This window comes from Pinus tabuliformis, chromosome 9 (assembly GCF_031772625.1).
Source record: "Pinus tabuliformis cultivar Carrire ecotype Pingquan chromosome 9, CPIR1, whole genome shotgun sequence".
Taxonomy (NCBI): domain Eukaryota; kingdom Viridiplantae; phylum Streptophyta; class Pinopsida; order Pinales; family Pinaceae; genus Pinus; species Pinus tabuliformis.
The window spans coordinates 554,089,809-554,103,953 of NC_142307.1; positions in this window are offsets into that span (position 1 = coordinate 554,089,809).

The window sequence follows — 14,145 nt, forward strand, 5'->3', positions numbered from 1 at the left end:
GGGAGGGAGAAGATTGTAAATAACCCACTTCAAATATAAAATATGCACATGATGTTAAGAATATTAATTTTAAAAATAAAAAGCCAATGTTAAAATAAATAAGATGTGTTCGTGAGAAGAAAAACGAATCTACGTAAACTAATGGTCAGAGATACCAAAACTAAAATGTATAAGCTCCATTAAATCCCTTTGAACTTCTCAAAGATAACTTAATAGAAAATGTCATTGTTATCACCCCAAGAAACTCTCCTAGGTTGTAGCTCGGAGATGCTCGAGACATCACAAACTCAACTCAATGTTGGAAATGGATGAATGGAAGGAATGATGCATATTCAAGCCAGATAACCACTCCTACTTTGCTTGACTCCAGACATGCGTGAACACCCCCAGACTACAAGGCTTTAGACGACCAATTACTCATAGTTTTAGGATTGGGTGAATATGGAGAATACTAACCACACCATCAGATGCACAGGACCCTGTGATGGCCGGCTGCAACCAGTAAAAAGGTCTGCAAATCTGATTCCCTAGTGCACAGACAGGATGACACCTCTCTATCACTAAGTGAAAAGAAACTTGATCAATACATTCACTGATACATGCAAGATCCAAACACAGAGGTGGGATGACAACCCCTCTAATGCTAAACATCAAGAGTTTAGGAAGAATGCATATCAAGCACAACCTAGAACAAAAAAGAGATGGAAAGTGAGCAATTAACAGCAAAAGAAGCTTGTATTAGCTGAAAATGAAGACGAGACGCTACAAGTATCAAAGCAGTTACAGTCTCCAGAAGTTGAACCTTACATCAAAACAACAACCATCCACCCTGATTACATCTGTTTTCTGGGTATATATAGAGTTTCATTACAAAGGCACTCGGCCATTCTAAGTATGGAGGGGTCATAATTAACCACCAACCTCTTTAACTGCCTAATGGAGTCTGAGTGCGATTGCTTGCTTCAATAGATAAATCTGATCTTTTCCCTGCGCTCTGCTATCCTCTCAGGTGGCTGGAGTGTCATATGGGATGAAGTCCCATAACTGTTAAATTTGTTTGCCTGTTCATGCTCTGTCCTTTTCCTTCTCAGCCATACTGTTTCTTGAATGTGGTTGTTGAGGAGGAAATGCACCTGGTACTGAAAACTGGTCACCTTCGTCCTTTCGGGAGCATGGAACGGTTAAGGTACGCGGACTGTGCAGTGGGTGGAATAGTCGGATGGAGGAGCGAGACTGGCCATCGGATCGGGTGGATAGATGGTGGAGATGGCTTGGTGAGGGATATCGGAAGAAGCAGGAGTGGAATGAATGTGGGCCATTGGATCCTGTTGGAGCTGATCAGATGGTGGGAGGATGATCAAGTGAATCACTTTATCGGGCGCGATGGGAGTCGTCGAATCGGGTTTTCGATCTCGGGCCTTTACGTATGGCGATGTGTGATTGTGATCAGATCGCATCGCAATATCGCATTGGTAGAAGTAGAGGGGCGCGACGTTTATACACTCGCGGATGCGATTTGAGATCAGATTGCATCTCAGTATCGCATTGGCGAAAGCCGAGAAGCGTAGTCTTTGATACACATATGGATGCGATAACAATAGAACTGATGAAAGGAAAATGAGCGGTGCGAGGGAAGGAGAAAGTAACTATTATGAGTCTTTCTTGGGTGTGACCATGGACCAAGCTCACTTTCAGCCCTTAGAAATCAGAGATATGTAGCAGGGCTAACACTGGCTCCTTTTGGGGATGAGATCCTCCCTGTGAGGTCTCAAGAACCGTAGACCACTGCCTTATACATCAGAACAAGACTAAAAACATTGCCTAGTATTCCATTAGGCATGGAGTTTAATTAAGTTTACACTAAAAAAGAACACATTTACAACATTAAGGCTTGAAACCTCAAACGACCAAAATCTTCAAAAAATTGCCCATTTGCTGAGTCACCAAAATTTGTTTCCCCTTCTCTTGGTCAGCAGGTTCATTAAAGATTTGCAAAATCAGATTTATTTGATCATCTACCTCAAAAAGTTTAGGGCATTTGACCTTATCAGGTAGAGATGGTTTGTATCTCACCCCCTCTCTGTATGCTCTCATCCTTGGATGTTCTTCAAGGGAGCTTTTGTACATTTGCTGAATAACAATGGTTGTTGTGTATTTGACTGTGTCATCTGTGGCCTGCACAATTAATGTAAATGGCGAACCAATGTATTCTTGTGTGGGGGACACAAAGATTTCACCTGCTCCTGCATCTTTCTTAGAATAGTCCACATCCAAGGAGGTGTCCCAAAACTGTGCATCCTCTTCCTCTGTGATCTGGAAAATTGCCCTTTCAAGCTGTGTTGAGTCCATCGAGGTAGGCTTCATGATATCAAGACTGAGATTATCAATATCAGCCTTGAGCATTGAGTTATAGCTGGCCTCAGAGCCTAGGAGGCAATTATGAGTGGTTTTATCTTGAACAGACAGAGAAGCACAAGATGATGGGGAGCTTTCTTCACCCTTTTTGATCACTGGCTTGAGGATAACAACAGGTTGGTCAATTTGTAGAGACGCATAGTCATTAGAAGCTGGGCAAGCTTTAGGCTTAGGCTCTTCAAGGATGGTGGGACTTGCTACTGGTTGCTTCTGCTTATAAGCTTGTTGTTCTGCAGGTACAACAAAATTATGAGTAGGGCCTTTGGATAGTGACTTTTCGTAGGCATCTCTGGTTAAGAAGGGGCACTGCCCTTGTCTCCCATACCATGGACTTCATCCTCTTCTTCAAATTTCTCTTCCTCCATGACTATAATTTGGAAAAGGGTCTTCACCCTTTGGTCTTCGTTTGCGTCTTTGCTTCTCTGCAAACTTTGCAATTGCTCCTGTGCTCCTCTGTATGGATTTGGATTTGGAAGAGCAAAGGAATAAGGAGCTCCTGCTTTCCCAGCATGCTGCTCAACTCTTAATTTGGAAACTTCAGAGGCTAATGACTCAATCATTCTAGCCATTTTGTCGATCTTGGGATCTGAGGATGATGAGGGCTCATCCCTCTACAAGTTCCTAAATTCAGTATGATAAGAGAGCAGATCTTTCCTATCCCCCCAATGCTTTAGGAACACATCATCTAAGGCCTCAATGTCAGCTATAGACCTATGGGGAAATTCTCTGAACCACTTTCTAGCCTCTCCATCAAGGCTTTGGACAAACACTCTCCTCCACACATCATCTTCACTGATATCTAAGTTATCAACATAACTATAGAAAGATTCAAGGTGTTCTTCAGCTGTTATTCCCTCTGTACCAGTGAACTTGGGCATATATTTCTGATACTCTCTTGCAGGCATGGCATTCAAAGGAAAACGCAAGACTAGGGGTCCATGCCTAGCAGCTATAATTCTTTCCTTCTTCGTGGGAACTTGCTGGCCCGCCATGACTGGGATAGGTGGAAGGCTACTGGCAGATTGAATGGTAGGAAGTAATGAGACAGATGGTAAAAATGACGGAAATTGGTGGACTGTATGGGAGGCTTTCTTTGGACTGAGATCCAAAGGGGAACTGACTGAACAAGGAGCTGTATGAATCTCTGAAGGTATTTCTTGACTAACAATGCTAGGCTCTAAGTCTTCAAACTGTATATCCTCAGCTATAACTTTATCTTTCAGAGATGCATAAGTTTTCTTAGGCTTACCTAATCCTGATGCTCCTTTCTGTGATGTTTACCTTTGCTTAGCAACCTCCTCAGGGTCAGGCACTAGGTCAGCTGGTGATTTCTGAGGATTTCTCTAGGTATGCCTCACAAACTGAGCCAAAACTGAAATGTGGAGTCACCACCAGGTAGGTTCTCCAGTAGAGTCGCCAGATAGATGATTACAACCAGAAATGTGTCCAGACTTTGTCTATCATCAAAGCATGGAGCTGTGTCGTTCTCCCAGGGAAGCTGAGCTTCAATCTCCTCTCCCCGGCAACGGCACCAATCAATGTTATCACCCCAAGAAACTCTCCTAGGTTGTAGCTCAGAGATGCTCGAGACATCACAAACTCAACTCAATGTTGGAAATGGATGAATGGAAGGAATGATGCATATTCAAGCTAGATAACCACTCTTACTTTGCTTGACTCCAGACATGCATGAACACCCCCAGACTACAAGGCTTTAAACCACCAATTACTCACAATTTTAGGATTGGGTGAATATGGAGAATACTGATCACACCAGCAGATGCACAGGACCCTGTGATGGCCAGATGCAACCAGTAAAGAGGTTTGAAAATCTAATTCCCTAGTGCACGGAGAGGATGACAGCTCTTTGTCACTAAGTGAAAAGAAACCTGATCAATACATTCACTGATACATGTAAGATCCAAACAAAAAGGTGGGTTGACAACCCCTCTAATACTAAACATCAAGAGTTCAGGAAGAATGCATATCAAGCACAACCTAGAACAAAAAAGAGATGGAAAGTGAGCAATTAACAGCAAAAGAAGCTTGTATTAGCTGAAAATGAAGACGAGACGCTACAAGTATCAAACCAATTACAGTCTCCAGAAGTTGAACCTTACATCAAAACAACAACCATCCACCCTGATTACATCTGTTTTCTGGGTATATATAGAGTTTCATTACAAAGACACTCGACCATTCTAAGTATGGAGGGTTCATAATTAACCACCAACCACTTTAACTGCATGATGGAGTCTGAGTGCGATTGCTTGCTTCAGTAGATAAATCTGATCTTTTCCCTGCGCTCTGTTGTCCTCTCAAGTGGCTGGAGTGTCATATGGGATGAAGTCCCATAACTGTTAAATGCGTTTTCCTGTTCGTGCTCTGTCCTTTTCCTTCTCAACCATACTTTTTCTTGAATGTGGTTTTTGAGGAGGAAATGCACCTGGTATTGAAAATTGGTCACCTTCGTCCTTTCGGTAGCATGGAACGGTTAAGGTTCACGGACTGTGCAGTGGGTGGAATAGTCGGATGGAGGAGCGAGACTGGACGTCGGATCGAGTGGATAAACAGTGGAGATGGCTTGGCAAGGGATATTGGAAGAAGCGGGAGCGGAATTAGTGTGGGCCATTGCATCTTGTCGGAGCTGATCGGATGGTGGGAGGATGATCGGGTGAATCACTTTATCGGGCACGACGGGAGTCATCGAATCGGGTTTTGGATCTTGTGCCTTTACGTATGGCGACATGTGATTGCGATCAGATTTCATCGCAATATTCGCATTGGCAGAAGCAAAGGGGCGCGATGTTTATACACTTGCGGATGCGATTTGCGATCAGATCGCATCGCAGTATCGCATCGGCGGAAGCCGAGAAGCGCGGTCTTTGATACACACATGGATGCGATTGTGATAGGACTGATGAAAAGAAAATGAGCGGTGCGAGGGAAGGAGAAAGTAATCATTATGAGTCTTTCTTGGGTGTGACCATGGACCAAGCTCACTTCCGACGCTTAGAAATCAGAGATATATAGCAGGGCTAACAGTCACTTAAAAAAAATACCCTATCACATACTTGTACTCAAATACTAAGACCAATTTATTTAAAGAGAACTAATTGTATATAATTACTAATCAAATTTTTAAATAATATAACATCTAAAATCACACAATAAACTAAAATATAAATCATATGATCTAAAAAACTATATAATAAATTAGAAAAATCTACATTCTCAAATTAATATTTAATATTTGTTTCAAAACATTTGAACTTTTAATATATTCATTCATAAAATAATAAAATAAAATAACTTATAATATATTCACAAAATCAATATTTTATATTTATTTAAAAAAACCTCTGAACTTTTAATATATTCATTCAAAGAATCATAATACTAGATTACTTATAATATATTCATTCACAAAAACATAAAATAATGGATAATCCGATTAAGAAAAGTGAATACAATTTTATCAAGACTTGTGAAATAATCCTCCCAAAAAAAACCCAACTCTGGTAGAAAAACTTGCTATGCATTTGATAAATCACCAAATATCTGATATTTACATTACTAATTTAATGATTAATTGATAAAAATTACCACGATTATTTATCGTCAATGATTAAAGGTAATTGATAAGCAATTTCATGATTGCTTCTCGTCAATGAATAAAGGTATTGAATTTTTAAATAACAAAAAAATCCCATCAAAACAACTATCTAAAAAATAAAGGTTTCAAAGCTGGAAGAAGTGATATTCTTAATTAGAAAATTTAATTTAAAAAAAATTGCTAAACTCATACGTGGATTGTTCCTTATGGTTCCTTTTTCCAAGGGAATAACATGAAATTATGGAAGTTCACTCAAAACATTTAGATGTACACACGTCAGCATCCAAATATCGAAATCAAAACATTGAGATGTACACACGTCACCACCCAAAAATAAAGTAGATAAATACTCACAGACCTAAGACGTTCCATGTTGTGTTGTAAAACGTAGCATGTTTTTAGAGTTATAAATAGATAAATACTCACAGACCTAAGACTCTCCATGTTGTGTTGTAAAACGGAGCATGTTTTTAGAGCGTTAGCGAGTAAGTAAACAAAAAAAAATACATTGATGTATAAAGAGTTTTTCGGAAGAAGTCACATAGCGGAAATTGGAAATACAAGTACTCAATCCATTATTTATAGAAAACACAAGTACTCATATGGCTTTGCTCATAAGGCAACTATTGAACTGAAGCAAAGTTTTGTATAAAGAAAGGTATATCGTGATATTAACAAAAACATGTACAGAAGAAGTTTAACTAAAAACATGTAGAGAAGAAGTTTAACTAAATGTTTTATTTATTAGCATAGATTTATCTTAAACATATATATTTTAAATTGTATTTTTAAATGTATAAATGGATTCAACAACTTAAAAATATTATTTGGTATTTAAATTGTATAGATTACACAACTTAAATTTACAATTCTAATAAAACAATTGTGAGAATTTAGACAAATTTGATAGAAAAATATATTTGGATTTTTTACCACATCTCCTTTATACTTTGTTATACATATTTAACATTAAAATATTGTGTATGTATGACATTGAAATTCTTTCTTTTAACATTTTATATACACACACACACACACACACACATATATATATATATATATATATATATATATATGAAGTTAACATAGATATTCAAATAGTTTATTTAAATCCTTTGTTGAAATAATTTTAGAAGTATAAGGTCTGTATTTTACTCAAAAGAATTTTAGTTCTAATAAAGTTATGCCTTTTAAAACTTGATATGAAATTATATCACATCGTATGGACATCAAAATATGTTATATATGACTAAGAGTGAGTGAAATATTTTTACCACATTGGGTTGTAATATCAACAACAAATCCAGTGGTCATATTAAGATTTGGGATTATTGATACTTTATAATGTTTTTAATTAAAACGAATTAAACATGAATCATTTTTGCTTTTTAATATAGTCAACATTGTTTTTCTACTTAGAGAATATTTTATTTTTATTATAGGAGGGACATGTGTCAACTCCACATTGAGCATGAAGTAAATTACAGATCGCCCTCATAATGGAGTGTAAAATGTATCTTTGGTATTCTTTTGGTTAATTAAGAATAGCGTAATCATATGAATAGGTATTGCCTCAGTTTTAGAAGTGGATATAAGAACTTTATGAATTTTTAATAATAGGCCTATAAAAACACAATAGATTGCAAAATTGATTAATCAATTAGCTTAGATTCATTTTAGCTCCTAACGTATTAAGTGTCGATAGATATCAAATCCCTCAAGGTGTAAACTTATTTCTTGAGTGTAAAACTTGAAAAATGGTTCGCACCTCAAGAGATTTGATCCCTCTTGAAATTTGATAGATCGAGAATTAAAATGGATCTAGGCTAATTTAACTATTAATAATTATTAATTAACTTTACCTTTTATTTTATGTTATTACTATTTTTTTTATGTAATTTGGATGAGTCAAAATGTTTACGTTACATAACATAACATGACCTTATAACTTCTCTTCCATACTGGGTGAGAGATTGCCTCTCGACACAATTAAAATTTATTTCCTTTTATGTATTTTATGTTTATGTAGGGAAACCCACATGTATTCATTTTCTCTAAGAATTTTAATATTCACAACTTGAGGTCACTCTTTGCAACATAACATGCAATTTATATAAGTATTCATATTTTAATCATCTTTACTATTTAGTGATTATAGGCATGTGAAATTATTCTTTCAATGTTATGTTGAGTAAGCAAAAAAATCCTCCATATTATTTTAACTTTTTGGCATTTAATGAAGTCAAAATAGAAAAAGGATCTTCCTTCTCTTTTTGATTTCTAACCCTTCATGAATTTTGTTCGGTATTTATCTTCTTTACTGATCCAAGATCTTTTCTTCGATGATGTTAGAATAATTGCATAAAATAGCATGTAATACCATAAATGCAAGAACTTAAAGAAGAGACAACATAAAATGAGACTTTTAAGACAATGTACCCAATGTTTGATAACGAAGTTCACCCATTGTGGGTTATGTTTTTGAGCCTAGCTTCAAAGTGCAAATGCCTCTTCATTCATCCCAACAAAAAGAAAGGTAAGTACATGGAAAAATACATCATTATACTTCAATTTTTGAGAATGAATTGAAAATGGACCGCCCAAATCCCAAATACAACTACACCAATGAAATTCTTGTGAAATTTTGAGTAAAATGAGTATAAAGTCAGCAATATTCTGCCACCGTCAACTTTGGACCCCTATGAAAACCTTTAAGATTCAACAACAAAATCTTTAGGGATATTCTAGAGAATATTCTAGGGAATATTCGCTTCTCAAAATGTGTACCTGCAAGGTTCTTCCTCCAAATACCCTTGCTCGCGGTTCCCACATTGCTTGGTTCCATAGCCCTACTCCGTCTACTCTCTGCTGGTTGTTCATTGAATTAAAAATGGTCAGTTTAACAGGAATTGGCCCAATGGATAAAACAAAGCCTGTAGGGTAGGTGGGTTGGTTAGTGAAATATATTTAGAACTTTGGGTTACGATGGGTTAGGGGTTCAAACCCGTCAGAATATTATTTTATATTGGAACGATATATAATATAAACTCGTTAACCAAAATTTTCACCCACACACACACACACACACACACATATAATTTCATAACTGAACCGCTAAATTTTAAACCTTTAAATTTTTCATCCACTTAGGTCAATTGGGAGCCAATTTAGTTGTTAGTTAGGTGCCACATGGCGCCATTCGATTGGTCCACATCGTCCCATGCTATCTGGCCACAACTTTGTTTCCAAGTTTGGCGGATACTACCAGATTTTGTAGTTCCGCCAAAGTTAACCATAACTAAACCTTCCTCCAATTTTAGTGGAACTAATGCCAACTTTAGCTGCTACTTTGGTTACACTGCCAATTTGGTGATGCCCCAAATTTATTTGGTGCCAACTAAATTTGTCCCTTTTAAAAAATTTTGACTATAACTTTGACTAAGCAGAACTTTCCCAAATGGGCTCGAATTGAGGCATCATTTATGACATTCGATTCCTTGCAACAAGATCCTTAATTTGATGTTGGTTTCATTGAGATTCGAGGAATTTTAGTTTTAGGCCTTTTGGGATCTTCCTGGATCATTCCTTCCCAATGAGAATCTTTTGGTCCTCCAAAAGTATAAAAAGGAATTTCAATTTGGTGTACTACCCCTTTTCTTGATTTTCATGACACATGTCTTTAACAGACCACACTTTCTTTTCCTTCACCTTTTTACTTCATAACAAGAATGATGAAACCGACACCTATTTTCATAGAAAAATTTGTAGTTTCCCATGAATGTCTCACAACTTTCAAGATTCCAAGCAAGAACTTACTTGCCAAGAGTTTATAACACACTCATGGTCAAGTTTTAAAAAATAACTCATAACCTTTGTTATTCAACTAAAGGACAAAATATCACTATGTTGCATATTTAAGTGATGTTATACACTTTCATTTTTACAAGTTTTTGCCCATATATGAAGTCTTTAAAAAGAAACATGTGATTTACAATGGTGCCCATAATCAACTACTAAAAAAGGATACCCATCTCTTAACTAACTAGGATAATTGGTTTTCTTCTTATATTTGGCTTCCTTGTTGAACTGCTTCATCGGTTGGTTCCTTCACAAGTTCTTTCATATCCTCTCGGTTCTTATTTAGGCATAGCTCTGGATGGATCTTACAACATGTGGATTTCTAATGTCCACCCTTATTGTAATAACTATTATGGTTTTTCTTCCTCCATACTTTCTTGATATCCTTTTGTGTTTCATTCTTCGGTGGCATAACCTTCCTTGAATGGTTATCTTTGGTGCGGCTCTGGTGAGGTGAACTTGATTTATTTCTTCCTTTGAAATGTGAACTATTACTAGAAGGTTTTGATGTGCTCTCAACATCCTGCAATGACTCAGACTTGTCACTTGTAAACTCTCCTACCTCTGTGGGTTTGGAGTGTATTACTAATTCCTCTCTAACATAGCCCAATCTTGCATATCGGAGTAGTTCCACCACCTAGATGGGATTCACGATGCCCTTGCCATTAACCCCTAGCCCCTTTCCTTCATATCCCATATTCTTCATTAGCTTCAAACCAATGCCTATAGTGTGCTTTTCAAAAGCACCAAAATCATCATCATAATGAGAACATGAAACTAAAGAATCACTAACATTGTTTACGCAGTTGTCTATTTTGAAGTAGGTGATGATGGTTTCACTAAGACTTCACTATACTTCAACTTTTCCAGGGCCTCTTCTATGGGTTGTAGCTAAATCTAGAATCCCTTCTTCTCCTCTTATGTTTCTTATAGTAGTCTTCTTCGTTCAAAATTCTCTACTTGAATGCTCTAGTTGATCTCCTAAAGTTCTTGGAGTCATGCATTCTTTGATATTCTACCAATCATTGGTCCAAAACTTATAATCCAAATAGTTGTGATCTTCGTCTCATTTCCTAAATTAGAACCAAGATCATGTTGCACTATAGCAATAATTTTCTGCTTTCCTTTGCCACTATACTTCTTAGGCTTGAACTCAGGGTGTAGTTTCCAACAATACTCCTCATCATGCCCTTGTTTCTCGCAATGAGAGAAAGAGGGAATTTATTCCATTTTATTTTACTTTAATACCGTTGTCTTATTTGCATGGTCATCTTGATCATGATTTGCCCTACTTTCAAGGTGTATATATTTCACACTAGATTCATCAAGAGTAGTGGGATCAAACAACAATAATGAATTTCTTTATTCATTCTTTTGTGATTCACAATGAATTAAGAAAAGTCTTTCAATAGAAATCACATAAGAGAAAATTTTGGCCTACACTTTTCGAACCAACAAATGTGGTTCATCATCAGGACTAGATGAAGAAGCAGATCATGGCAAAGGCCTAAATAGAGAGCAATGTAGAGACCATAATTTCAAGTAACGATTATACTTGAACAATAATATTTAAATAATCATATTAATTTATTAATATATTAAAAACAAATATTATTAAGTAACTACTATATTAAACGACTAGTTTTTGGAAAATAATATCTAAATTATGATATTAATTTATTAAAAACAAATATTAATAAGTAACACTATATTAAACGGCTAGTTTTTGAAAAATAATATTTAAATTAATTTATTAAAATCAAATATTATTAAAAATCTTCTACTAAGGGGAAAAAATCGAAAAAAAAATTAACAAGAATAAAAACAAAATCGAAGTGCAGATCCTATTGAAAAATGTGCAACAATAAATGTTAAATTTAGAATGTGCTAAAAATAGGACTCCTAAAAATAGCATGTCTAAAAATAGCAGTTTGGCCAGTGAGGTCATTGGCCACCTTACGTGAGAGGTGAAACTGCTAAAAATAGAAAGTTCTAAAAATAGCATTTCTGGGTCCCTTCCTATTTATAGCAGTCCCTGATCTATCTATAGGAAGTAAAAATGAATTTGGTCTTAACAGTAGTTTAAAATATTAATTAATTAATCTCCATGAGTTAATTAGTTATGGAAAAACAAACTTGAAGTCTATGTGAGGACATGCAACATTTTATCTATTAATTGGTGAATTTATCCATCAGTTAAAGAGATAAGAATGAGTTGTAATTAGTTGGCTCAGTTAATTGATTCAAGTCAAGTTATATTAATTTAACAAATTGTTAAATTAATGAGATTCAGTTTGTTAATGCTTGCATGCATGTAACAGCTGGTATTTTCAGATAACTAAATATTATATCTTAAATAACTCATGCATGTCAGTTCAGACAAAGACCCAGTTGAGATCAAAGAAGGGACAGTGTACTATCAGTTGGATGAATATTTTTCCTATAAAGGAAGCTCATCCATGATAAGGATTTATCTCCTTCAGGTTTGTGCAGTTATTCCAGAGGTCAGTGTTGTGTGTGAGCTGAGAATCACACAGGTTGTAGCTGGAGGACCCAGAAAGAACTGTGCATAGAAATAGGAGGCTTGGAGGGTAGAGGAGAAGGTTTGTGAGAAGCCTTTGACTTTCTATGAGCATCAGAGGGATTGTACTAAGAGCTGGATAGATTTCGAGCTAAGGTTTTGTGTAATCCGGACATATTTCCACTTGTATGATAATACAGAGATGGGGTTTTAGGCTGGTGCTTTCCCCTGGTTATAACTTCTGTGTTCTTTGTGTCTGATTTCTCCATATCAATTATATGTATTCTTATTGATGTTTTTCATGGTTGATTAAGCTTCCGCTAAATTATTTGTAGAAGTAGATCAAGTGTTTTGCTTTACTACATTGCATTACCAGGTTGATCTACAGGTGGGAAACTTCTACATGGTATCGGAGCTAGCTAATTTGTAGAAAATGTTCTACATGGTATCAAAGATAGCTGATTTGTAGAAAAATTCTACACAATTCTACATGGTACCGAAGCACAGGTGATCAAGGAAGAACAGTATATTGAGAGGAGATTTCAAAGTTTTGAGTTTTGGGCTGAGAGTTTGTAGAGAAGACTTGAAAATTTCTACACAAAATTTTCAAAAACAAATAGCATATTTGGATTCCTTGCAGAAAAATACCCAAAAATAAAAAATAAAAAAAAGTCGGCTGAATCGGAGTTCAGATGAGGGAGATATCGCTGATTTAAAATCAACTTTTTTTCTAGAAAATTTTGTGACCACAAGAAAGTGGAAAAAGATTAGTGTGCTAGCTAAGAACCTATATGAACTTGAGGTACAAGATGCATGCAAAGCCTTGAGGAGCGAGGCAAAGGTTAGATACTTGGTGGTTGAGAAGGAGAGTAAATTACCTCTCAACATGCAGTGCTAGAAGAAGTCTCAGACAATTGTGGAGGAGCTACGATTGGTGCAACAACTTCAGGAGGTTGTGGAGTAGCCACAATAGGGGAAGCTGAGTGGAGATTGAGAAGAGACATCTACTCATGCAAAGACCTCTAGTAGGGGGAAACTTCGAGCCAGGTAGGCTGAGGGATCATATGCAGCCATACCTCCAGGTAGGAGGTGGGGCGATGTGGAGTGATCGCCCCAAGGAGAAGGGGCAGGATCCTTGAGGTACCCAACCTCTTGGATGAGACCTTGTTACGGGAGCCCCGATGTGGAGTAGCAGGGACTGACTGATTGGGTAGAGACAGATGCAGATGGAGCGGCAGAGAGAGCGATAGTGTAGGGAATCCCAGGACAATGCATAGCTAGCAGGCTGCAACAATGCGAGAGGCACAAGTGTTTTGCATAGTCCTAGGTGGCACAGAGAGGTGTGCAATGGTGCGAGATGCATGGAGATGTTGCAGTAGCGCAGATGTTAGAGAGGGAGCACTTATCAGCAGCAGGTAGAGCTTCAGCATGAGAGTATGTTCCTAGCTCAACAGAGTGGTTAGTTGGGAGTGTTTTTTTTCCAAGTGTTGTTGGAGCAAGTGGACTGGGTAGATGTGTTGCATGCAGAACATTCCAGAGTTACAGGATCGAGTTCGAGAGGAAGCCTTTCTTGTTGAGAGGGAGTGTTGAAAAATGTGCAACAAGAAATGTTAAATTAGAATGTGCTAAAAATAGGACTCCTAAAAATAGCATGTCTAAAAATAGCAGTTTGGCTAGTGAGGTCATTGGCCACCTTGGAGAACCATGATACAACATGATCAACAAGTTCATCCAT